Below are 26,174 nucleotides of genomic sequence, written 5' to 3' on the forward strand. Positions count from 1 at the left end.
AAGTCTGTTGGCAAACGTGTAACCATTGAAAATTCTTCACAGTCAGAAACTGGAAACGAAAACTTTCTTTTGGTTTTAGATTTTTGGTCTTGTGCAGACCATTGAAGTCTGTGGATTAAGTGCATTAGTTAGAATAATATATTCAAGGATTTAAGGAATTTGGGTCCAATTTCGAACCACTCCACTACCTCTGGCTTGACCTCAGCTCAATTCCTTAATCTTTTGGCTTCGTGCTCCATCTGTGCGAGAGGCCTCTGGCAACCCACTGAGTGCAGTAGCTGTAGGAATAAATTAAATAATGGGCTTAATATCACCACTGAGAATGGAGTAAATTGCTCTTTTGTGGCATCCATTAGCTCAACTGAGAATATCAGCACAGGATTCTGGGACTATGATGGACTATACGGAATAAGGTAGCATCAGTGTTAATGTCTTGTTTTGCCTCGAATGACTCTAGACAACAGATACAGAATACAGAGAAGAAAGAGAAAAACAGGGACAGAGGAGAGGGTTTGGAGAGGAAGAAGGAAGAGAGAAAAGGTGAAGGGATGGAGGGCCATAAGGTAGGATGTGAGGCATGAGTGTAGAGGTTATGCAGGAAAAGAGAAGACCAGAGAGGCAGGGAGGGGAAAAAGCTTACTGAGAGGATGCGCTTTACCCTGTAAGGATAGCAAGGTTTTATAACCACCTCACAACCACACTTAGTCCCAAAGCAGGCTCTTACATCTGCTTTGATAGATTTAGGAGGGATAGCAGAAATTGTAATAATGAGAATATTCCCAGCTAACATTTATCACTTACCCTGTGCCAGGCACATACATAATGCATTCTTCCAAAAGGGACTTGAGGCTGTTTGCAATACAAGACAAACTACAAGAAGGGAGGGAAAACTGTATGTGCACACCTTGGCTGAGGGAAATTTTAGCAAAAGTAACACAGCAGTGAGTGGTTTTATAGGAATTAACTCATTTATTCTCTCCACCACCCAACGAGGTAGGTACGTTTAATAACCCCTTGTTATAAAGAAGGAAACTGGGAAAACCAAGATTTTGATATTACGTCCTTGGCTTGCCTTCAAAGGACAGTCTAAAAAAAATAATAACCCTGTGGGCGTCTTGCTACTTACTTTCAACAATAGCAATTTCAAAGCTATTCACCAGGAAAAAAAAAATACATCAGCTCTGCTTGCCACCAAAAGATGGCCAAAAATTATGTTGTGTAGTGTCCTTCTTAACTTAGGTCTTTTTAAAAGTTTATTTATTTATTTTGAGAGAGACAGAGACATTGTGAGTGGGGGAGGGGCAGAGAGAGAGGGAGGGAGAGAGAATCTCAAGCAGGCTCCACATTGCCAGCACAGATCCTGATGCCCAACGTGGGGCTGGAACTCATGAACTGTGAGATCGTGACCTGACCTGAAATCAAGAGTCGGACATGTAACTGACTGAGCCACCCAGGCACCTCTCTTAACTTTCGAGTATCCCTTATATAAAGACTCTTATATTCCTCTCAGAACTTGGGCCAGGAAAGACTTTCTCCTAAATAAACTGTGTGATTCCTTCTACTTGACAATGGGAGTTATGAAAAATCTTCATTTCCCCTATTTCACTTGGCTATGAGGAAGCTTGGAGCTAAGTTTTGTGCTCAAATCCTATTTGTCTCAGCCAGAGTTTTTTTGACTTGTCTTTTTTAATATTTGTCTTTCACTGTAAACCACCTTAAGTCTCTTTGGAAGAAGGCACAGTATAAATAAACAAAAGACAAACAAAATGTAATCCTGTTGGGGTTATGCTAGGGATATAATAATTTACCGAAATAGTTTCCGTAACACCCCTGAAATCTTTTTATCTGAGAGGGAATATTCTACACGGTATCCTGGGCAGATACTATCTTTCATGGTGTTTATCGCATTTTTCATGCCCCTCAAATAGCATTCCAGACCACTTTGGGTAAGGAACATGACATCTAGAGAAAATTAGCTGATTGCTCTCATATGTCTTCTTGTTACAGGGATCTAATTAAAGTTTTGAATCTTGTCCAAAACTGTGCTCTAAAATAACCCAATTTAAATCTACATTTATCAGTCAGGCTTAAAACAAAGAACAGTTTCGCTCACTCCACCTATTCACTGGTTAATCACTACACTTAATTTGTAGATTTTTATTCAGTTCCAAAATTTCTTTCAGAAACAAAGCCAGTTCTCATCCCCCCCGACTGATAAACACTATGCATGTTAGATCACACATCCCAAGAGGCCAGCTTAAGGGCCAAGATGTAAGTAATTTAATAACAAAACCTTATCTTCTCAAGGTTGCTTCTTCTGTGGGTGATCGACCCTTTCAGAGAACAAAGCCTTTCATTTCCAGAACTTACATTATAGGTATGATTACGATTTTTGTTTCACTTAGAGATTATTTTATATTTTAAGCATTTCAAATGAAATCTTGTTTATAAAAAAAAAAAAAAAGAAAGAAAAAAGAAACAGAAAACAGAAAAGCAGGGAGAACGGCCAAGAATTAGAAAGAAGAATGCAAATCTTGGGCACAAAATAGCTAAGCAGCTAAATTCTGCTGTCCAGCAAGAAGTTAAAGTTTAACAATTCGCTGCTTCATTCCCATCTTATTTTAGCTTATAATGTAACCTACCCTTTTACTTCCAATTACGTGATCGTTTCTATTTCATTCTTGCTGTTTAATGAGCATTTAATGGGAACTATGTGTCAGGCTCTTCATATTATAAGACCTAAGCATCAAAAGAAACAAATTCTTGTTCTGATATTTCTTTTGCAACAGCTCATGAAATTGTAAAAAAAAGTAAATACTCGATAAAGCAGTATTTACAAATTGACTAGCCTGTGACACTTGAGTGAAATCCATGGCCCTTGAAATTAAGCTGAGATTCCTAGAAGAATCCACAGTGGTTAGTACACTTTTTACACAATAGTTAAAGAAAAATGTACTCCTATCAGCACAGATGACAGGACCATATCAAGTGCTGCAAACTGAATTATGGCCTCGTCATAATCGGGATATTACCAACGTATTTTTAAAGCCACTTCTTTGTATGGAAATATAAAACCCGTGATTTCTTGGGAGAAGTGTGAACACCCCCCGTCTTCAAACCAGACCTGGGTATGGGGTGAGCACGATGGTGGCCTTTAGGAGCTACCGCAAGTTCCTAAGTTTCCTGACCTATGAATTGGGTAGAGGGTATACATCAGAGGCAGTTTTATGTGGAGCTAACTAAAACTAAGCTTCAAGGCATCTTTTCCAGGCCCCCCTTCACGGCCCTGGAAGAAGTCCTAGCAATAAGACATTCACGCAGTTGTGTGTTTTTGTACAGTTGGCAAAAGTAAGCTCTTTTAACCACAATCAGCTGGGATTGAGGTCCTTTTGCACGTGGATTTTCCCTCTGTCACTTTCCCTTGTGTTGGGTGTTGCTAGAGCAGTATGAGTAGGCTGCATTTGGTTTTTACTTTAAGAGGACTATCCCGATTGCATAAAGTTCAGGCCTCACAAAAAAACTGCATCAATGCCTAGGTACAATAACAATACCTATATTACAGGTGTATCATGACGCTTAAATGAGTAATAGACAGATCCGGGTACATGGTATATACCCAATGGATGCTAGGCTAGGCATTATCCCCCCAAATGTTTTCTTCTCTCTCTCTCTCTCTCCCTGTATCTTTCTTTGTTCCTTTCTATCTGGAAAACAAAGTTCCAGAAGTTAGCATTTTATATGCTTAAAACTGCAAATATTTTTCATGAAAAGGAACTTTTCAATCCTAGGTAACAGGACCACATGATTTTGGGGGCCCTAGGCACTTGTGCCTCTGTTGAATCCCTTCCTCCATTAAAAAATAATAAATAAAAACTAAAAAATATATTTTAACATTGTATTAGTGTAATGACAAATATTTTAATGTATATTAAAACACTCTCTTAGACCTTAATGTTAACTTTTTTCCTTCTGATTTGAAATGAGACGACTGACGTGGGCCCCTAAAGCTATTATGGGCCCTAGGCACTGTGCCTAATGGAAAAGCCAGTTATAGGCTTCTCCAATATAAATAATAACTTTCTCTAACCATCATGGACTCAAGAATGGGGGTAAGCAAAAGGCAATGTTGTATACCTTAAACCGAGCTTCAGGTACACAGAGTAGAACCATGTTTTCCAAACAAGATCTTAAGGACAATAGGAAGCATTTAGCTTTGGTGTTCCAAATATGCACATGGAAAAAAAATAAAATACTCACATGGATGGAGTTGGCTCTTAGGAACTAGCAGGGACCATGTCTTACTGTGAAACACATTTTTTGTCTCTGAAGCTTACTTTTCAATTAATATTCTTGCAGGTGTTTGGTTGCCTGTTTTAGTCACATTATCAATAGTGAAACGTTCTTTCAGAAAATAAGCTTCATTTTGCCAGTTTAGAATTTCACCCAAAGGTCTCTAGAAAACACATTGGTTTTGGTGCTGGTGCATCAAATAAATCACAAATGAAACAAACAAGCTGGCTTCCTATCAAAGGTGTGTCTGCAGAGCCCTGTGACTCTGCGTGCCAGGGGCTCTATCTGGCACATTTCTTAACTTTGCAAAATTAATCGTGCCAAAGAGAACATCATCAAACGCGTCCGGCATAGAGTGTAAACATCTTCAAACCATGATTCTGCGCCATCAGGCGCTCTCCAGCTAATTTCATTTGGTGCATTACTCTGGAAGAAAATCGAGGCCAAGTGAAACTGCGGAAATGGGAACAATGCAAGGAGGAAAAAATCTCACCCCATTAAGGGATCCGTTTCTTCTTTGCACAAATAAGCCCACCACGCCTTGGAGGCAAGACTAGATGGCTCCAGGATATTATCAGAATGCCCCGCGGGCCCCCTCGGACTGAGGGAGCCCTGCACTACAGAGGAGGACGGTGGCTGGAGCCGCAGGGCCCCAGCCCTGGGCGCCTTTTAGGTAACTCCTATAATCTAAGCAATCGCTCCTCCTCCCCTCCCCCCCCCCCGCCACCCTCGCGGAGGCACAGAAGCCGGTTTTCGTGTGTTTTCACACGGGAGGCTAAAGCACGGCCCCACATTTTCCAGTCCTCAACGCAACGTTAGCAAGGCGCACTGACAGCGTTTCGGGAGCCACTCTCCTTCCCGCAGGGCCGCCGCACGCTCGGCCGGCCTTCTGTGGGGATTTGCACGGCCCCGTCCGCTTCGCTCTCCCTGGCTCCTCCATGACCTTCCGAGATTGGCCCCGGGACAGGACTCTCCGCGGAAGCACCACCCTCGGCGCTCCGACCCCGCGCGCGGACGCGCTCCTGCGACTCCCAGAGGCGGCCCCTCGGGCGAGGGCTGGACGCGCGCGGCCGGGCCAGGGGGCGGGGACGGCGGGGGCGCGCGGGCGGTTTCCGGCGGGGGCGCGCGGGGCGCGGGCGGCGGGGCGGGGCGGGACTGGGGGCGGGGCCGGGACAGCAGCGCCCCCCGCCGAGCGGCGTGCAGGCACCGCCCCCGCGCGCCGCAGTCCGGGCTGAAGCGTCTCGGCCGTGGCCGTGGCCGTTAGCGTTGCCTCCTGGAGGCTCTGGCGGCGGCGGCGACTCCCAGGGCTCGCGGAGGGCAGCCGGCCGCCCCCAGCTCGTGGCCGCCTCGAGCAGCCCGGCGCTGGGACTGGGGAGGCGAGGCGGCGGCGGCGGGTTGTGCCCGGCCCCCCTCCTCCTCGCCTCCGGTCCCCGGGCGACTGCGGACTCCGGGCAGCCCCCGGGCGGCGGCCGAGCGGACGGCGGGGGATGGCGAGATAGCGGCGCGGGAGCGGCCCGTGAGTGCCGGAGGCGGGTGGGCGCGGCGCGGGGCGTGGGGAAGCGCGAGCCACGGAGCCCGGTGCCCGGTGCCGTGGGCGCGTCGCCGCGAGCGCCTGGCGGTTCGGGCGGGGTGGGGGGCAGCGCTCCGGCCGGCTCCGGTCTGGGGGCGTCCGCGAGGACTGACACCGGGGTGGGGGGAATGCTCCGGGTCGTGCCGCTCTCCGCGCGCCCTCGGGCCACCCCGCGTCCGGGAGGGCGCCCACTCCCTGGCCGCGAAATTCTGCCCCACGTAGGGCAGTAAGTTCTGAGACCAGAGGCTACCTGGGGGATGGGAAGGAGCTTTAATTTTTATTTTCCTTTGGAGATGTAACCAGCCGGGTGATTGCGTGACCCCGTGCCTCGACTCTTCATTAAACAGTTCTTTCTCTCTTCCTCCCTTATTTATGAGTGTATTTAATTTACCTGTACTTTTTATGTGCTTCTGGCCGAAGGCGCTAACCTCGATAAAGCCAAAGTTGAAGTATTAGCGATTAAAGTGAGGCTTCTTGCACGATGACACTTTTGATGTGTTGTCTGAAAGGAAGGACCTGGAGTCTTGAGTTCTGACCCCTACAGAAAACTCTGCACGTCAGGTGGTTGTGCATTCACTTAAGGGCTTGAATAATGGGATTTTGGTGCCCACCTTCGGCTACCAAAAAACAAACCCAGCAGCAGCACATGAGGTCTTTACTCTCCGTTGGGTATCTTTGTGTTCCTTTTTGTATGAGTGTGTTTAATCCAGTCAAATATTGATAGAACGGGTGTGCATTTTTTTGAGTGACATTTGTGTGAAAATGAATTCTTTGCATTTGTTTTTATGTGTCCTTTTAACTTACATTTTTCAACAAAAAGGTTTCAGTTTAAGGTTTGCCTTCCGATTGTTCGTTTTCAGTTTCAGATTTCTCTTTAATTAAAAAAAGTTTTGGTTGGAGTAAAAGTCATGTGACCTAGTAGTATCATTTAGTCAGGGGTCCACAAATGAATCCTAAATCAAAGCCCATTCCCATCCGCTGCAAATGAAAAATTAAAGCGTTTGTATACTGAAAATGATGGTTGCCCCTCCCCCTAAAATTATTTTGCTGCAGATCTGAAATCATATTTCACCAAAATCGGAGGGTTCCTTGTCTAAACAAGCCTGGCAGAGGAAAGGAAACCTAAGTGTAGTAGTGTGTTCTCAAAAACTGGGGACTCTCCCCTCGTTTTTGACATTGACGTCCTGTTTTATTGCCAGGTGGAAACTGTGTTAATTTGGAGACTTCATTAGGTAGTTACAAGCTCAATTTAAATACGAGGTATGTTTTCAAGGTGAACCTAGCAGCTCTTTCCCTTCCAAGAATTGAACTGAGGCTTATTTGCTTTGTAATAGGTGAGATCACAAGCGAGCCTCTCTTAATTAGTGGAGACTTGGATTCTCTTCTGGGAATTAAGGATCAGGAACTCTGCTGTCGAATGGAACAACTTTTGTGATTTTTGAAAGCCTGTACTCTTAATGGGTCTTCTTGAATAATATGTTGGTAACAGTATACGCTATTTTGATATTGAAATGTATTGTATTAATTTGTGGACGGACAGTTTGTGCACACTGGAGGAGATAAAATAGATATGAAGAGCTCTGGAGTGGAAAGTCCCATCTTTCTCCCTTCTCTGCAGCAAGTACCCTGTTCTCCCCAGGAATCAGGGTTCCTAGTTCCTTACATATATCTTTCCAGATATACCTTATGCTAGTATAAACGTTTTGTATGTTTCTTTTTATTTGTCTTTCCGCAAACGAGGTCACTTTGTATATGCTGTTCTGCACCAGCTCCCCGCCCTTCCCTTAGAGTACTAAATCTTGGCAGTCTATCAGTACTTAAGAGAGCTGGCTCATTCTCTGGGAGCCACTGAGAGTACTCCAATAAGGATGAACCATAATTTATTTAACCTCTTTTTTTTTTTAATTGAGGTATGTGTAGGTCGTTTCTAACACTTTGTTATAAAATTATTGTAAAACTTGTGTTTTTAAAGTTTTTGAGTGGGTTTCACTTATTCCCAAAGGCAGTAGTAACATACGTCTCTGTAGCACATTCCAGGAAATAAATGCCCCTTCTCTCCAATATACACTTTTTCCTTTTGTATAATTTCACAGTGACCCGTAAAGATCTTTGGTGTCTTTGTGATGAAGCCTGAGCCATGATGGCCAGTAAACTAAGGTCATATACCTTGATTAACACCTTACCTCTTTGTTTCAAGAAAAGAAAGAAAAGAACAGATACAAATTTTTAAGAATAATCTGTAAGAGAAAATCATAAGAGATTAAATATTTTTGAACATGGAGAAAAGGCTTGTACCTTTGATTAAGTTGAAGATGAAGGCAGTTTTTGTTTCATGAAACTTGTTTACCATTAGGCACTGAAATACCTGCTTTCTGTAGATTATCACCAGTATCTCACACTTTCATGCTGTTACAATATGGTTATAATTTGTACAGTTTGGGAGGTTAAAAGTAACTCTTAAGGGGAGGTATGCTTTTGGAAGATATTTGGCTCTTTAAAAATTGACATCTCAGTGCTTTTAAAATGAATCGTAGAAACAGTACTAATCCTAGAAATTGAGCCTAATACATCATAAAATTTGAGTATTAGCCAATGTTGAGTTTTACATGTTTATCACATTTATTTTTGGAGAGTGTTTTTAAGATGAGGGTAAGCTATACTTTTTTTTTTAACCTATCAAACAACTTTCTTAGTGTTTAAGATGTTTTCTTTTTCCTTATTATTTGGCACCTGCCATTGTAGTACAAAACTGCTAATATTGTCTATATTTGCTCTTCTTAAATAAGCATACATTGAGCATCTGTTACATTCCAGGCACCCTTATAGGGACTGCGAATATAGCACTGCACAGGGCAGGCAGACCCCACTTTTAATGAGTTCACAAATTACTGGGGGAGATGGATAAAAAGCAGAGAAGCAGTGAAGGAAATGATACCAAATAGTGATAAGTACTGGGAAAGTAATGAGTCACTGTGGTAAAGACAGGATGGGGGCTGCTGTTTTAGATTGAGTGTTCCTGGAACTTTCTCTCAGGTAGAGAGATTTGAGCAGAATGAGGCAAGGAGTCTGTGTGTTTGGAGGTCTGGAGGAAGAGTGGCTCAGGCAGAGGGAACCGCAGGTGCAAAGGCCCTCCGGTGAGGCTGGGCCTGCCTTACCAGAGGAGCAGAGGGCTGCCTCTGTGGCTGGGGTCCGTGATGGAGAGCAGATGGGGAGAGTGCCGGGCCGGGGAGAACAGGCACTGTACCTGGTGCCCGAGTGTTTGCACGTGTGAAGGAGTATTGTAGACGTGGAATAGAGGCCTTGGATGGGTTGTTCCTCCACCTGCTGAAAGCTCCAGGAGGGCAGGCAGGGGTCTGGCTGTTCCCCACCCTCTCCCACCAGCAGGAACAGCTGGCTGTGAATATTTGTTGAAGTAATGAATAATTGGGGAGTTTCAAAAAAATAATCCTGCCTGATTTGGGCCAAAATACTTAGATTCGGGAGTCTTGAGCTTTCCATCATGGCTGTGGCCCTTGACGTTACCAAATCTGTGATGTACATCCTCTCAAAGTATTGCTTTGTGTTGGTTGCATTTGATTGCTTTTCCATGAAATTGAAGTGTGAAGGCTTAAAAACATACCTAATTTTCCAGGACATTGTAGTGACTTCCGAGTAATTTAGTCAGAAGTTTCACCTGTGATATCAGTAGATTTGCTATTTGCTTGAGCATAACATTTTCAAAGATGCCTTTTTTTGGGTTTTGTTTACTGAATGGATGAATTGCTTTGAGCAGATGACAGACTAATGAGCAAATAAAATATATGTACTTTATGCAGGTACTTCTATTCTCACAGGAAGAATGTGTGCATGTTCTATTTTAGGGAATATCAGGAACTGGGGTATTTCCTCTTCCCAACTTCTAATCTGTTTGTCATTCTAAATACATGTTCCCTTACATTAATTGAAAGCGTGGGAAATGAGTTTTGTGCCAAGTAATTGTTATAGATGTTTAATAAGAATCTGTTAATCTTTCTCTTGACTGTGACTTTTTGGCTTCTGTGTGACATGAGGAATTTGGTCATCTCACAGAGTGAGGGTTTTAAATCTTTTAATTTGCTATTCGAACTGGTTGATACCAGAACTGAATAAGTTGTTTCTAGGTTTCTCTTCCAACTTTTTCTCACGAGTTCTGCACAGACACTGTAAAGGATGGATTCTGTGACTCCTAAAACTTAAGTCAGCTTTGTCCTTGTCACTGTCACTGCAGCGAAAGCTCTTTAGCGGTATAGCAGAAGCACGTGAGCATCTGTTTTATATGTAAGTCGTTGTGGTCACTTAGCAGCTTAGATGTTTGAGCTGGAGTACTTTTCCTGCCTCCTTTGTATTTCCTCTGTGAACCACAGAGATGCAGAATTCCAAATCAGACTTCGGTTGTCTGAAATCAGAGCAGATACTTTCTCGCCCATCACTGCTGCTCATGTTGCTCACATAAGCAAAGGTTGTGTTTATCAGATGCGGTTTTATGGGTTTTATGTTGGAAGTTGGAGAAGAACTTCTGGTGGGTGAGCTTTTCATGGAATTTTGCACAGAGGTGAGAAAACTCTTGGCATTTACCCAATTCTTCTTTTGTGTGGCAGGTACAGAAGACGACTTGGAATCCTGATAGGTGCCTGGAGTTGAGACTCTATCTGTGTTATTAAGTGGCAGCATTCTGCACTTAGACCACAAAGAAGTGATGTCACTTCCTGAAAGTGTGTGTGTGGCCTTTCCCTAGAAGGGGGCTTGGGTTACTGAGGCCCCTTGCTGCGCCTTCCTCTCACTGCTCTCAGAAGCAGCCTTCAAGGAGACTCTGGATCTGAGGACAGTGGAAATGGTGGCGGCAGGAACATCTGGTGGAAAATAACAAGTGGCAGAAGTAGTGTTTCCCATTTCTAATATTAGAAATGCTAATGGGGCAGTGAGTGGTAGACGTTCTGTGGGCAGAATTGTGTGTCTGTTGAGCTGGGGGTGTGGGTGAGCTGGGGAGAAATGAGAATCCGCTACCCGGCCCTGAGTGCCGCAGCCCTTGAAAGTGCCGCTGTGCCGCCTGAAAGCTGGGGTGCCGGCCGTTCCTGGCCACAAGCTTGGAGACCCGCTGCCGTACCAGCGAGGTCCTGTTTCATATTTCATGCCTCAGTATTCATAGTGCAGTACAAAAGTGAAGGAGGCAAGAAGGTTTTAGAAACCTCTTCAAAGAAACTGTTAAAGTTGGGAGCATAAATCTTCATCTAATTGGAAACCTCTCCTGTGTTTATTCCTCGAAGATACCTGGCTCACCAGAGTTTTACCGTGAATGTTAAATTATCTTTTTTGGAGATCCAGGTTCAGGTTTTGTGGAACTATATAGAGCTTAAAATGCAAAGCACGTATCAGTAATAAGAACTTACACATTCAGACAAAACCGAAGAAAGTATAGAATTTGAGAGCCACAAGAGGTCGCAGGTCATCTGGTCCACTTCTTAAGTTTACTTGCGAAGAACCCAAGAGACCAAGACCAGAGCTGTTGTAATTTGCCCAAGAATCCAGTGGCTCCAGAGTGGGACTGTGGAACCACGATGTGCTGATTCTTCGCTACAGGGCCCTGAGCTCCCCCCTTAGAACAGCAGCTCCTTGAAGGCAGGGACTCTGTGGGGTTCGCCACTGTGTCCTCAACAGAGAACATTGCCCAGCCCATAGGCATTCAGATACTTGTTGCTAAATGAGTATCTACAGGATTTTAACAGCTTCATAGTGCCCCATTAGCTATCATATAGTACAGTATTTATAAAACTTGAAAGAATATGCAATTTCATGAGTTTCTTGTTAAAAAAATATATCACATTACTCTTAAAGCCCCCAATATTAAGCCTCATATTAGCCAGATGGGAAAGTGAAGGTGTGGCGTTTTACTTACTAGCTTGGCACTTTTCTGAGTCTGGCTTCACTACATTTTCTAATTGTCATTCTGTAAGCTCTGTCAGCTGGGATCTGATGTCATTAACGTTTTATATTTTGTTTTTGAAGACATGTATTTTAAAATACAGCATTTGGGCACCTGGGTGGCTCCGTCAGTTCCGAGTCTGACTCTTGATTTCTGCTCAGGTCGTGATCTCATGGTTAGGGAGTTTGAGCCCTGCATTGTTTCCATGCTAATAGCATGGAACCTGCTTGGGAGTCTCTCTCCCCCCCTCTCTCTCTGCCCCTCCCCTGCTTGCCCTCTCTCGCTCTCCCTCAAAATAAATTAATTAATTAAATAAGTTTAAAATACATCATTTGTTGTCTGAATTGTTTGCTGTTTCTCTACATGTTTTACCAGTCATTTCACTATTTTTAAAACTGAAGGCCATATAGGGATTTGATTGTTTAAAAACAAATCTAGCCAAAGGGATGGGGGAATTGTCACTTTCAAATCCTGCTGGTGGGTGTTTGAATTGTTACAACTTTCCAGGAGGGCAATTTGGTATTACTCATCGAAAGCCTCAAAAATGTGCCATGTCTCTTAGTCAGGCATTTCCATCACAAGGAATTTAAACTAAGGAAAAAAAAAAACCAACATGTGTACAGAGACCAATCTGTAGCAATGGTTCTTACCTCCACGCTGCGTGTGGAGACCATATTCCTCAGTAGCTGTCTTTCCCACACTGGTTCTTAACTTGGTGGGAAGTCTACTTAGTGTGGAGTGTCTCAAAATTGCAGAGTGCTCTCTGAAGTTTGGGAAAAACACATTTCCAGAATCTGGTGATGTCCCCACAAAGTACAGACAAAAAAACAAACAACCTCTAATTTGCAAAATGATTTTTGTAGCTTTGTTTATAGTTCTAAGCTAGAAACAGTTTAAATGCTCAATAATAGGGATTGGTTAAATAAATTGTGGTATGTACATGTAATGGAAAACCCTTTATTCATGAACAGTGAGGTAGGTAAGGGAGTAATTTATTGATGTGAAAGATATTCAGAATTTGCAAACTGAAAAAGCAGATTGTAAAATGGCATGTGTAAAAAAAAATTTTTTTTTAATGTTTGTTTATCTTGAGAGAGAGAGCGCGAGCAAGCAGGGGAGGGGCAGAGTGAGATGAGAGGGAGAGAGAGAGAATCCCAAGCAGGCTTGGCACAGCACAGAACCAGACATGGGGCTCGACCTCATGAACCTCGAGATCATGACCAGAGCCAAAATCAAGAGTTAGCCGCTTAACTGACTGAGCCACCCTGGCACTGCATGCATGTGTAAATTGATCTAAGTTTTTTGGTGATTTTATTTTGGAGGGCGAATGTGACAGAGCGTCTAGAATACAGAATGTGTATACAGTTTTCTACCTATTATATGGGAAAATGTCAGGGAAATTATACACCAAATATTAGGTAGGATTATCTTTGTGTGTTGAAATTACAAGTGACTATTAGTTATTTTTTTATTACTGTTTTCCTGATTTCCACTATATAAAGCATGTTATATAATTAAGACAATGGGATCAGATGCTATTTCCCATTTACTGGTTGTGTGAACCTGGGCAGGTTCTGTCTCTCTTTCCTTATCTGTAAAATGGGAATAATAATGTCCAGCTCAAGGTGCCTGAAGTAGTGTTTGATAAGTGTTACCTTGACTTCACCTATCTGATATGATTAAGACCAATATTATGTTTCTATTAATATAGAATTTCTAAGCAGAATAATTTGTTTTACAAGTCCCATTGTTGTGAAAAGCATTTCAGGACATTCTGACAAAATATTTCATTGCTTTTGGTCACTGATTTTGTTGAATTTTTATTTAGTTTAAACTTTTTTTTTTTTAAGTTTATTTATTTTGAGAGAGAGAGAGGGAGAACACGCATGGGAGGGACAGAGAGAGAGAATCCCAAACAGGCTCCCCACTGTCAGCGTGGAGCCCTATGTGGGGCTCAAACTCATGAACCATGAGATCATGACCTGGGCTGAAATCAAGGGTCGGACGCTTAACTGACTGAGCCACCCAGGCACCCTGCATTTTTATTTACTTTAAAACTGAAATGCTTTCCATTGCCAAAAAATTTTATTTTGAATTGAAGGCTTTTTTCCCCTTCTGTTTTTGTCTTTAACAGTAGTAAGTTCTTGAAGGTCAAGGTCTCGTCATCTTTCCTTTTGTAGAGTCAGAATGAAATGTGATTCACTCCTTCAGTAACTGTCAGGGGCCTTTTTTCCCTGGGCGGTGGGTAGGCATCAGGTACACAGCAGCGCCCAGGACAGACATGCCCCATCATTTGCATGACATGGGAGGTGACCAGGACGGTTCAGGGCCAGGAGGCACACTCACACTCAATAAAAGGTCTTCCGCAGCTGACAGCCACGTAGACCTCATTTCCTCCCCTGCAATTTTAAAAGAAACTTCGTTGTGATGTTACTTTTCAGTGAAACAAACTGTGCCTCCTGCTTATTCCACAAAGCACCTGAGGAGCAGACTGGGTTATTGTTGCCTTTACTGACAGTTTACATTATACCTGCTTGAGAATACCCGAGGCTAAAAGTCTCTAAATTGCTGCTGTGTGTCTTCTGTGAAGGACGGGCCTTTCTGAGCTTACCTTTTATAAAATTACTGTGATGGGTTCCTACTAGTAAATTTAGGACCGAATGGAATTCATGGATCCCATTTGAGAAATTCTAGCACATACTCTTACTGAGGGTGAGGACAATAAAGCATGCACTTTAGAGTAATGTTTCTACTTGACAGTGTATAAAACGACATTAATTTTGTAATTTCCTAATGTAAGGGCAGTTTTTAAGTTGGCAACAGTTGAAATATTCTGATGTAAAGCAGACCCAACAGTCACGGAGGAAGCCTTGGAATTTCACAGGTAGTGACCTTGCGTATCATTCCCCTCAGACAGCCTGATGAAAGAACGTGGTCCCACAAACCTTTTTTCTTGTGTCTACAAAATGCATGGAAGGTTAAGTCATGCCACAGGTCAGAGGCACCAGCAGAGCCAACATTTTATTCTTCATTTATCTCACGTTTTTCCTGTCTACACCATTGCTTTGCATGGTCCATTTTACCCCCTCCACCCTGCCCCCCCAGCAATTAGCTTCCCTTTTTTGGTTGAGGAAAGACCACTTCGCAGAAAGAAACACGCTTTATCTCTCTCAGTGAGATGTACTGAGTATGCATTGGCGAGTAGGAAGCAGCCAAGCCGTGTTGACATGCGGACGGTAGGCTGTCGGCTGGACATCGAATTTAGCGCACTCGCCTTTTCTCAAACACCAGCTTCAATAAAATTACAGACGTCTCTGTTTTGGAACTTTTCAGCTCTCTTCCAGATAATCAAAGCTGTGATTGCTGTACTCACACATCCCATGGGCTGTATTTATTGCTGGGATCAAAAGCTCAAACACTTGCAGGTGCAGTGAAGGTCACGTACCTTGCTGAGTGCGTCCGATCTGCCTTTTGTCTCCATGCTTTTGGTAGACACAGTGAGCGATACTTCACTTTCTTTTTACTACACGGTAGACAGCAGTGATGATCTAGATGGTAAATGGCAACTGGAAGTTGTCTCAGTTCTGGGGACCAGTAAGGAGAGACACCAGGGGAGGTTGCTGTGCAACGTGAGCTTCGTTTCGAAGGATGGGCTGGTGTTCGTTCAACAGACGAAGAGTGGGACGGACACGCTGGGCGGAGGGTGCAGCGTGTGCAGTGACCCAGAGGACCACCGAGTCTGGCATGTCTGGGGCAACTTGAGTGCAGGGGCAATGTGTGCAGAGGTGGGATTGGGAAGTTAAGAAAGCCTCGTGTCCTGCTAAAGTTGGTGCCTTTTCCAGTAGGTCAGGGAGACTGGTGGGAAACTTCAGGCCTGTGAGACCAGCATTTCAGAAACGTGACCTGGTTGTGCCGTGGAGGGTTTGGGGAGCCGGAAACCAGTGAGGAGCACTGCAGCAATGCAGGCCGAGGGGAAGGGGCCCCCGCCAGGCCCGGCCCCTGAAGTTTGTCTGTATTGTCCTAACAGTGTCCAGGTGGCGGCACACAAGCTCCTCTCGCGCCCGGCCCTCCGTGCCCTTTTGTCAAGCTTCTGATTGAACTCGGTGCAGAAGCATTCCATGCATTTAAAGCTCCCAAGCACTGGTCTACTGATGGCTTCTCCTTAAGTTGCTGAATGTTCAAGGGGTTCCCAAGTGTGCGTGGTAGGTGGAGCCCGGAGCGATGACGTAGCTGCTTGGGTTAAAGATGTTGGTCAAAGGGTAGGAGCTTTCAGTTCTAAGGTGAGTGGGTTCTGGGGATCTAATGGACAGCAGGGCGAGTACAGTTAATTTTGTATTGTATGCTTAGAAATTGCTGTGAGAACAGATCTTAAGCGTGTCCACTCTGCACACACAAAAAAGTAACTGTGAAGCGATGGACGTGTTAAGTTGATTGTGGTGGTCGTTTCACGGGGTACATGCATATCAACACGTCAAGTTGTACACTTGAAAAGTATACAGTTTTGTCAGTTCTACCTCAGTAAAGCTGAGAAAAAAACAGGGAGTAGGTACACCTGTGGCGAGATGGGATCAGAAAGTGTGGTGTGAGATTTATATTGAAGCCAGCACTTCTTTTTTATTCTTTAATAATTTTTTTATGTTTTAATTTTTTTGAGAGAGAGAGAGAGAGAGACCACGAGCTGGGGAGGGGCAGAGAGAGGAGGGTGGGGGACAGAGGATCCGAAGCGGCTCTGCGCTGGCAGCAGAGAGCCCGATGGGGAACTAGAACTCATGTACCGTAAGATCGTGACCTGAGCCCAAGTCGAATGCTCAACCGACTGAGCCACCCAGGCGCCCTTGAGGCAAGAACTTCTCAGAGTTTGAGCAATAATAAAGACAGTAATGGTCTCTGTTTCATATTAATGATACCTTGATATTTGATTACCTACCTGTTAATTTTTCAGACTAAAAGTGAATCCTCCAGTTTTAATGCCACTGGAGGAGAGGATTTTATGCATTGTGGTAAATGAGGAGGCAAAAGAGTTATCCTTATTGTTACTATTTTGGCAGTTACGTTACATTGTTGGCCCATTTCACTGATCAGGTCTTTGGTGTTTTTCCCACATGTGGCTGCTAAATTAGGTCTCTTCCAACCTGTGTGTGTTCATTTTCTACATGTGTTGTCATTGTCAGCATCAGCGTCATTTTGGACCTGAAATTACGAATGCTGAATTTATCTTATTGGATTAGTTTGTTGGATTAGTTTATTAGAATCCTCATTATTACAGGCAGTATATTTGCTGTTTTGCCCATTTTTTTCATTCACAGATTGGACGAACGTGATTCCTGTGTCATCATCTAGTTCGTTAATGAAAATGTCAAGAGAAATAGTGTGTCACACCTGTCAGTGAACTTTGTCCAGGGTGACGTCATCCACTAAGAGGCCCCCCTTGAGTAAGCCTGGGGAACATGGTGAAAGAACCCCCTTCACTCTTTTGCGTACAACCTGTGTCTCTTCATCTCGTTCATAAATACCTTTCAGTAAATATGTTCTGTTTCTGACGCTTGCTTTCCCGGTTCAGTAGCCTCATCAGGTAAGGGGGTGAGGGGTGGGGGCTGAGTACACTGGCCTAGGGTCCCTTTCCTGACATGTCCTGCAGTCTGACCCAGGATCATTGTAAAGCTTCCATGTCTCTGGTCTGTAGAACCTACTTTCTTGACGGAACGTCTCACAGAACATCCCTTTCCAAAACGGTTTTGCCAGAAACCAGTTATTTCTGTTGTATTTTTCATTCTCTGTTCCACTCTGTTCAGAAGTTTCAAGTGAATGTAAGGTGCAGTGCTCTGCCCCCACATCTGTACAAGATGTAGTAGACTGTGGTCTGAAGCTAAAGGTTTTGTTTTAATTCTTTTTCTTTTCCTTTTTTTCTTTTGAGAAGCATTCGTATTCTAAAATAATGCTTCAGATTTTGAGATCTGTAATTAAAGAATACCATAAAGGAAAGAAAAGGACCCAGTGAATTCTTTTGGAGAGGAGAGCTTTGAGATTCCAACCCCAAACAATGTTAAGAAACATTCAGGCCCCTTTTGGTCGATATCTGTGCACTGAAATATAAATCTTCAGACCGTTTATATTTTAAGATCATTTCAACAACAAGTCAAGAATTTTTTAATGCCAATACATTTTGAAAACAGGTTGTTAACTGGTGCCCTAAGAACTGTACTTGGCCTTCAGATATGTTTTCTTTGGCCCGCATAGTGTTTTGTAAAGAATTAGTTGCCAGCGTTAAAAATAAGGAGATTTCACGTTACAAAACCAAACCAAACCTGCCTTCCTGTCCCTTTTTTCAAAAAGGGTCAAAAAGGTCTGTGACTTCAGGGGCCCCGTGTTCCACGTGGCGGTTATGTGGGAGTCCAGCACGAGCTCCAGGCTGCCCGCCACCGCTGTCCGCTCCGCACTTGTTCCCTGCAGCCGGCTCCACTCGCCTCGTCCGGCTGGTCCTCGGAGTAGGTTTGAGCTTGCACCTGCTGGGTTAGGAGCTAACCAGTTCTGAGTATACTTGGGAGAACAGCAAGGTGGTAGCAGTCTGCAGTTTTGTTCCTGAACACAGGTTGTCTGACCTCTGTCTTGAGGTGACAGCCGGAAGTGCCTGGTAAAGCAGGTGGAATTTCCCCAGGAACAGCACGCAGCTGGGCAGCTGGGCAGGGTGGAGGAGGCCAGCACTCTTCATGCATTCTAGCTCCGTTGGTTCCCGGTGACAAGCAGCGTGCCCCAGGCATGAAACAACTGTGCGTTTCTTAGGACATGGAAAGTAGAGGGAGGTAGGCCTGGGTGGTAGTTGTCTGATTCTAGAGACGTCAGGGAATTTGTCTGAGGTCACATACCTGCCACCTGGTCAGTGGCGGAATAGGGCCTGGAGCCCAGGACTTGTTGCCCTGGTTCAGTGAGTTTTCCACTGCACATTTTTCATTTATGGGTAATTGTCTAGAGATGGGGGAATCAGGCCTGGATTCAAATCCACGTTCTGTTCCTGACAACATGTGTGACCTCAGGCAAGTGCCAAAACCTGTCTGTGCATCATTTTCCTTGTTATAAAGAAGGGGAGAATAATGATACTGACCTCATAGGGTGCTTACGGGGATTAAATATGATACTGCATTTAAAGAACTTAAAGCAATGCTTGCTTGTGATAAATAATGTATTAATAATGCATGATACCTGAAAATAACATTTGTACATTCTATATTATCATAGTAGACTTAGCTGAAACCAGCATTGCAACCATACAAAACTATTACATAATCATTTTTTTCCTCTTAGAATTTAGAAAGGGCTTTTAGGATGGCTTTACTCCATGTATTTTTTTTTTTTTTTTGAAGCCAACAATTTGAGCCAATTTTATCTTTTTGTTCATAATTTTTTTCTGTCGCAGACAGGCGCATTCAAAAGCATACCATACAGCTTCCTCTTCAGAATGTAAAGAAATAATTGAGTGTCATGAAAATATTTTCAGTTCCTCACCAAAAATGCCATTTGGGTGGATTCGTTCAATTCACTGAATAGATCTTGAATATATTGTGCATTTAAACCCCTTTCAGATGCAGGAGTGTTATAAAGATAAATCTCTGTTCCTTAGGGAGCTCATCATTAATGGGAAGAGAGGGTTGGAGGAAGGGAAAGCGTAACCTCCGTTAATACCTGGTATGATACGATAAATGCCCGAGGTGGAACTTGTGCAGAGTGCACTGGGAACATTAAGTGATGCCAGCGTCTGGGCGTGATGGCCTGCGAGAGATCCAGGAGGCAAGGACGCCCAAGGACAGGGAGTTGAGAAGGAGGATCAGCTTGTGGGGCCGAAGTTTGAGTTTGAGTTTGGACGTACAGCCTGAGCAGTTGGTTGGGCTGCCTCCTGACTGTTGGCCTGAAGCTTGAAGGGACAGTGAGGGCTAGAGATGGAGAAGCTGATGGAAGCCAGGTGAGTCATCGCCGAAGCCAGAGGCCATGAGATGGATTAAGCTGTGATTAAAGTACATGTGACGGCGATGCTGCTGAGGGCCCGCCAGAGCAGTGGCCTTGGAGAGAGGGGGAAAGGGTTGGGGGGAGAGGTGGAGCCACGTGTAGGAGGTAAAACTGGTGAGTAGGTGGACGAGGTGGGGAAGAAGGTGGGGTTAAGGGTGACTCTCGCTTGGGTGACCCAGGAGAGACTGGTGCCACGAACAAGACCTGGGACGCAAGAGAGTAGGTTGGGAAGGGAAACTGAGTTTAATTTTATACCTGTGGAGTTTTTGAGGGATCTGTGAAATCTCTAAGTGGATATGTAGCGTCAAAATATTTGTCATTCCTGAAGGACCTCGTTTGAGTGGATTTGTGTAGATAAACAAGAAGTTGCCTAGTGGACAGATGGTTCATCTGTAGCTGGGAAGAGACCAGTCCTAGAAATACGGATTTGGACATCATTAGTTGTGAACGATGATTAAAGCCACCGAATAGATATGCTGTTCAGTGAAGATGCACAGGGTGAAAGAACAGTGGGCTAAGGGAGTCCCTTCCCAGCAAGGAAGTTGAGAAGGAATGCTCTCTTATGGGCGTCTCTAATCAACGGGGGAAGGAATGGATTCTTTAATTAGTGGTGTTAGGGTCAGCGTAACCTTTGGGGGCCAGGGGAACCTGCATCCCGACTCCTCTTGTACACCGAAATTAATTTCAAAAGGACCAAAGTTTCAGATGTTAAAAGCCTTAAATGTACTGGAAGATTAGATGGGTGACCATTTTTACAACTCGGCATGAGAAAGTGTTCACGGTCAGAAACCAGAAAGGACAAAATTGGGAAACCTGACTTAATGAAAGTCCAACAAAACCTCACTGGAAAGTAAGAAAACAAGCTGGAAATATGTGCAGTGCATGTAGCAGTCCATCTGTATACTGGGCTGTGATGTTAGGCTGTTTCTTATCAAGCAGTGAGAAAAAGATTGGTGTCTAATTAGAAAAATGGGCAAAAGACAGAATGAGCATTTTATTCATAAAGCATCTCAGATTACCAATAGACACGTGAAAGGTAGTTTTGACTACATATTCAGGAAATGCCATTTATGGCCTAATAGATGGAAGAGATCAAAATTAAAAAAAAAAAAATCCTTGATCTTGGCGAGAGTGTGGGGAAGCAGGTACTGAGGAACGAGCTGTTCCTGATTGTTTTTGGAAGGTAAGCTTTTATCGTGCTTTTCCCCAGCACGTTGAAGATCCCTTGGCTGATTTTGGACCAAGAAGGAGTGTTCTTCAGGTTGTTTCTGTACTATAATAATAGAGCGTTTAACTCTTGTGATAGAAGGCAAAAACAAGTTCGCGGGTGTGATAGACATTGTTAGCATTTATCAAAGGCTGTTGCATGTCAGCGACTCTGACCACCCAGCGGAGGTGAGAGGCGAATGTACAGACCTCAGTCGGCAGCGCCGGGGAGTGTCTGGTGGATCCCGAAGCACAGGAGGAGTTGGGGGTGTGGAGCATCCCAAGAGGCAGTGGTTGGAGGGGGGTCCTGAGGCCTGTGGGAATGTGTGGAGCTGAAGGGTGGGGGGTGAAGGGGATGGCTCTGAAGGGTTTTGTCTACCAGGCTGGCCAGGAACTTGACAGCTGGAACCATGGGGAGTCTTCAGAGGAGTCTTAGACACCAGAGGGGTGTACTCAAAATTGTTTTTTTTTTTTTTTGAACGTTTATTTATTTTTGAGACAGAGACAGAGCATGAATGGGGGAGGGGCAGAGAGAGAGTGGGAGACACAGAATCGGAAGCAGGCTCCAGGCTCTGAGCCATTAGCCCAGAGCCCGACGCGGGGCTCGAACTCACGGACCGCGAGATCGTGACCTGAGCTGAAGTCGGACGCCTAACTGACTGAGCCACGCAGGCGCCCCTCAAAATTGTTTTGACATGCTGAAGTTGATAGTGAACAGCCCCTTGAATTAACAGGGAAGCCCTCACTGGAGTGAAGATCGTCAAAACTGAAGGAGAGGAACGTAAAGATCCTGAAAAACAAAAAGTCAGACCGAGGAACACTTTTGGGGAAACGCTATCCTGCAGAATTCACGAAGACATATTCTTATAGCGCAAGTCACATTTCATTATCATTCTCCTGCACCCAGATTCAGATTAGAGCAGGATAATGGAATCCGGAGGCTGTGGAGATGTCTCTCAGATTCCCAAATATTTCTTGGCTCACAGGGCTCTTGATGTTTCATTGTTTTCATGGTGCCGCTAGGTCCAAAGAAATGCCTAACAGCTCTTTTTGTGAAGTACTTAGTTCCAGACAACTTAGTATTTATGACCTGACACTTTAGTAGCGGTTTGGAAAAATAACGTGTATCAATTTTTAAAACAAAGATAATATTTTGATGTTATTCTTTAAAAGCCACATGTGTGAAAGATAATATTTTGATGTTATTCTTCAAAAGCCACTTGTGTGAACCTGTTGGGTACTGCATACCTTCTCAAACCTTGGAAACAGGTCGGGACACTGCCACCCTTGTTTCCATTTGTACGTTGATATCTGGATGGGTGGTGCTTGTATTTTATCACAGCACCCAATGACCCTGTCTTTGCAGGATAAGTGACGTCATTGAGAGGAATGTAGCATCGCCTTGTGTTGAAAGTGACCTACCTTGGGGTGCCTGGGTGGAGCAGTCTGTTAAGCGAAGCATCCGACTTCGGCTCAGGTCATGATCTCACAGTTCGTGGGTTCCAGCCCCGCATCGGGCTCTGTGCTGACAGCTCAGAGCCTGGAGCCTGCTTCGGATTCTGTCTCCCTCTCTCTCTGCCCCTCCCCCACTTGTGTGTGTGTGTGTGTGTGTGTGTGTGTGTGTGTGTGTGTGTGTGTGTGTTGCATGTGCGCGCGCTCTCTCTCTCTCTCTAAAAAAAAGAAAGAAACAGAAACTGACTTACCTTCCTAACTTGAGCTAAAGGTTCTGACAGTGTTGGACAGTGATGTCACTTTGTTTCCTTTGAAAATTTAAAATACACTGTAATATCCCAGATGGCTTGCTTTTGTGCCTTGGGGCACCTCAGTGCGTCGATTGGGAACTGCAGCTCCGACTCTGTGTTCTGGGCTGGGCAGTCCTTGGGTCGGCCATCAGCCAGCTTAAACTTGTGAGTGTCGGTGCCGTGCCGGACAGTGAGGGCTTACGGTGAACAGAGAGGCAGCATCCTCTCAAGGAACTTGGAGTCTGTGGGAGGAATTACAAAACTGGGAAGTGATGCCTGGGAGCCAGGGTCAGCAAGCTTTCCCTAGGAGGCCAGGTAGTAAACAAATCTTTTAGGCTTTGCTGGCCATGCAGTCTCTGTGGACACTGCCCAGTCCTAACACTATAATGTGAAAGCAGACACGGGCAGCATGTAACAAATGAGCATGGCCGTGAGCTAGTAAAACTCCATTCACAAAAGCAGACATGGCCCATGGCTCATTGTTTGTGCAAGCCCTGAACTAGAGATGTGATTAAAGCGTGGAAGCAGGAGAAGGAGCCACTGACCTGCCGGGGAATCCCAGAAGGGATCTCAGAGGCCGCCCTGGGCTCTTCCTACCTCCTGCCAGGAGTTTCCCAAGTGAATGGAAGAGAGGAGGCGACAGAAAGCCATACAGAAAGGAATTCCAGGCCCAAGGGAAATACTTGCAGATACAGGGAGTTGTGAAGGGGTGTGGCAGCTTGGAAATGGTAACTGTTAGAGGGGAGGGCACAGGGCTACAGTTCCATGGATCATTTCTCTCATGTTTTGTTTCCTCCCTCGTTTTTTGGTGAATCGCATCCTCTAGTAGCCTCTGGAGAATAGGTGCGTGGAGGTGTAGCTTTTGAGTTCTGGCATAGCTTTATAAAACAGATTTTATCATCTCTCGTAATTAGTAGTTTGAGAATAGAATTCAAGTGTGAAAATAATTTTTGCACAGATTCTGGAGATGTTCTCTTTAGCTTTCAATGCCAAGAAGTCTGATACTCCCCCCCACTCCCCCACTGTGTCTGTGGACCACACACCCAGTGTCTCCTCTGCAGCCCGCTCTGAAGATAGTGCTGTCACTGTCCCCGTGTGCTGGTGGAGGGCTGGTCGGGTTCATGCAGCAAGTCCCAGCGTCCTGGTTTTAGAGAACTGTTCCCATAGTGTCTCATTTCCGAAACCTTGTATGGATGGCCTTCCCCTCCCTGGAAGCTTTTGAAATTTTCTTTTACACGGTTATTCTCAGTGATGTACTTTGTTGTAACTGTAAATTCACTGTGCTGAATACTTGCCCGGCTCTTTGAGAACTAGACTTTTTTGCAGTGAATATATATATATATCAACAATTCTTTGTCTTTGTTATTGCAGTTCTCTCTTAATTAATCTTCCCAAAACACCACTTCCTTCAAGCTTCTCTCTTCCTGAAAAACCTTTACTGTTTTCCTACACAGTCTAGTCTCCGTCTGCCTTTCCAAACCAGCCAGGTTTGTGTTTTTCATAGGTATGTCTCCCTCAACTCAAATCCCCACACTTGATTTAACAGCACAGTGGGGTCTCCCTCACTGCAAAGAAGTTTATGTTCCTGCCAAGCCTTCTTCAAAGGCAGTGCCCCGGAGCTGAAGATCTCGTGTATAGGGGAGGTGGAGGCGGGGAATGCAGTTAGGAAACTAGTTGCTGGTCACAGTTTTTCAACGTTTTTTGTTTTTTTTTGTTTTTTGTTTTTTTTTTTTTGGCCTCTAATAGAAAAGAATAAAGAAGGGACACTAAAAGAGTATGAATCAGCAGTATGGATACTGTTTACTTTCCATTCAGTCTCCCTTGCTTGGGGTAAACATTCCAGCATCTCTCCTGTAGGTTTGGTGATCTTGCCTTGTAGTTAAGTGGCTTTTCTCCTCCAGTGTGCAGTTCCTTTTCTGAATCGGTGACAGGAGGTATCTCATGGTGATGACAAAAAGCTACATTCTCGGGATGAAGGATGCTCTGGGTCATCTTCAGTCATGTCTCCCTGACTGAACAGGTGTTTCTCAAGCCCCTTCCCGCTGGCTGTAGTGCCACCCGGGCACTGTAGGGAGAGTCCTGCCGGCAGGATACACTAGCTCTCTGCCACATTTCCCCTTCCCTCCTCACCCCCCTGCCCCTCCTCCCTCCACCCCGCCAGAAGAAAAATCAGATCAAGCAAAATCTGTCTGGACCGCAGTTTCTGGTCCTTCTCTGCCTTTAGCTTTACTTCCCTCTTTTCAACCCTCTTTTCTAATTGTCCTCAGCAGAAAGGACCAAAACCTCATGTAGATTGGAACCAGGATTCTCAAAGCTGAGGAGGAAGCAAACTGAGTGCATACGTGGAGGTTCCATTTCCCCAGGAGGGGCGGAAAGCACTGCATGCGGGCTGGCCTGTGCTTCTCCACAGCCTATGCGAAGTCAGGACGCAACGTAAAGAAACTAACTGAACCAGCGAAAAATAGATTTTTTCCTTTCGATTCCAGCAATTTTATAAATTGATTCTGCTTGATCTGTTTTATTAAAAAGAAGATTTGTTGACGTTTTTTAATCCTTTAACATAATTGTATTGCATAAGAGACAGACTGGTGGCCCACCGGTGGGGTACCTTCTGAAGGCATATTTTGTTTGGCCTTTAGAATGTCTAAAAAATACAAGTTAGTTCCTTACATTTTACAAAGTTGAGCTTTTCGTATACACCCCTTGGCTTGAAAAATAAAATCTGGCAGCATGAGGCCCGCTGCTGCCACCTCTAGGCTGGGCGGGGAGCTCCGGTTTGTGCCTGCCCCTGTGGCCTGTCACTTCTTTTGTCCTCCAGGAATGTGCTGCTGCACTGGGCTGCCGCAGCAAGCCACAGTGAGCCTCATTTTGAAAATCCGCTCCTAAAGCTCTCTAAAAACGTGTTCTCCTCTAGGAATAAGGCATCCGGTGGGGAAAAAAGTAAATTTCTGGCAATGTTTCTATCAGAAGGGAGCAAAGACCAGTTTCACGTGTCCTTTTTCCATTAAAGTTCATTAGAAGGCTCTGTTCGTGTATTGTGGTCTCAAGTGAGTCCCTTTGAAACTCTGCTTAGTAGTGAAGTCAAATCTATCACAAGCACCGTATCATATGGTGCAAGTGACTTCCTTCGAATTTGCTACATAAGTGTTAAGGACAGAAGAAAGTTTTCTTTATCATCCTGCGTGGGTTCACTTAAGCAGGTGTTGGTGGCATTGCCATTGATTGTCCTGTTCCTGAGCACACCCAGCACCCCAGCCTGATGCTGGCTGACCTCGTCGGTGGTGTCCTTGATCGCTGCCTGCTGTCGGCGCCGACCTTGTGCTGGTGTATCTGCTTGCTTGTTGCCTGCCAACAGGAGTGGAATATCACACCTTGACTTTGGGAAGTTTCTCACTTGAGCCCCGAGTAGAGGCGGCTTCTGTGCTGCAGT

At 44.7% G+C, this 26,174-nt stretch overlaps 1 protein-coding gene across 1 annotated transcript in view; it reads left to right on the forward strand.

Moving 5' to 3' along the window:
• Positions 1 to 5,538: 5,538 nt before the first annotated feature.
• The window catches only part of LIFR (LIF receptor subunit alpha), a 78,471-nt gene continuing 57,835 nt past the window's right edge, over positions 5,539 to 26,174 (forward strand). The window contains exon 1 of the mRNA XM_042996258.1: positions 5,539 to 5,806. The gene's annotated coding sequence lies outside the window, so the exon portion shown is untranslated. The remainder of the gene's footprint in view (positions 5,807 to 26,174) is intronic.

The sequence above is a fragment of the Panthera tigris genome, chromosome A1, assembly GCF_018350195.1.
Source record: "Panthera tigris isolate Pti1 chromosome A1, P.tigris_Pti1_mat1.1, whole genome shotgun sequence".
In the NCBI taxonomy this organism is placed as follows: domain Eukaryota; kingdom Metazoa; phylum Chordata; class Mammalia; order Carnivora; family Felidae; genus Panthera; species Panthera tigris.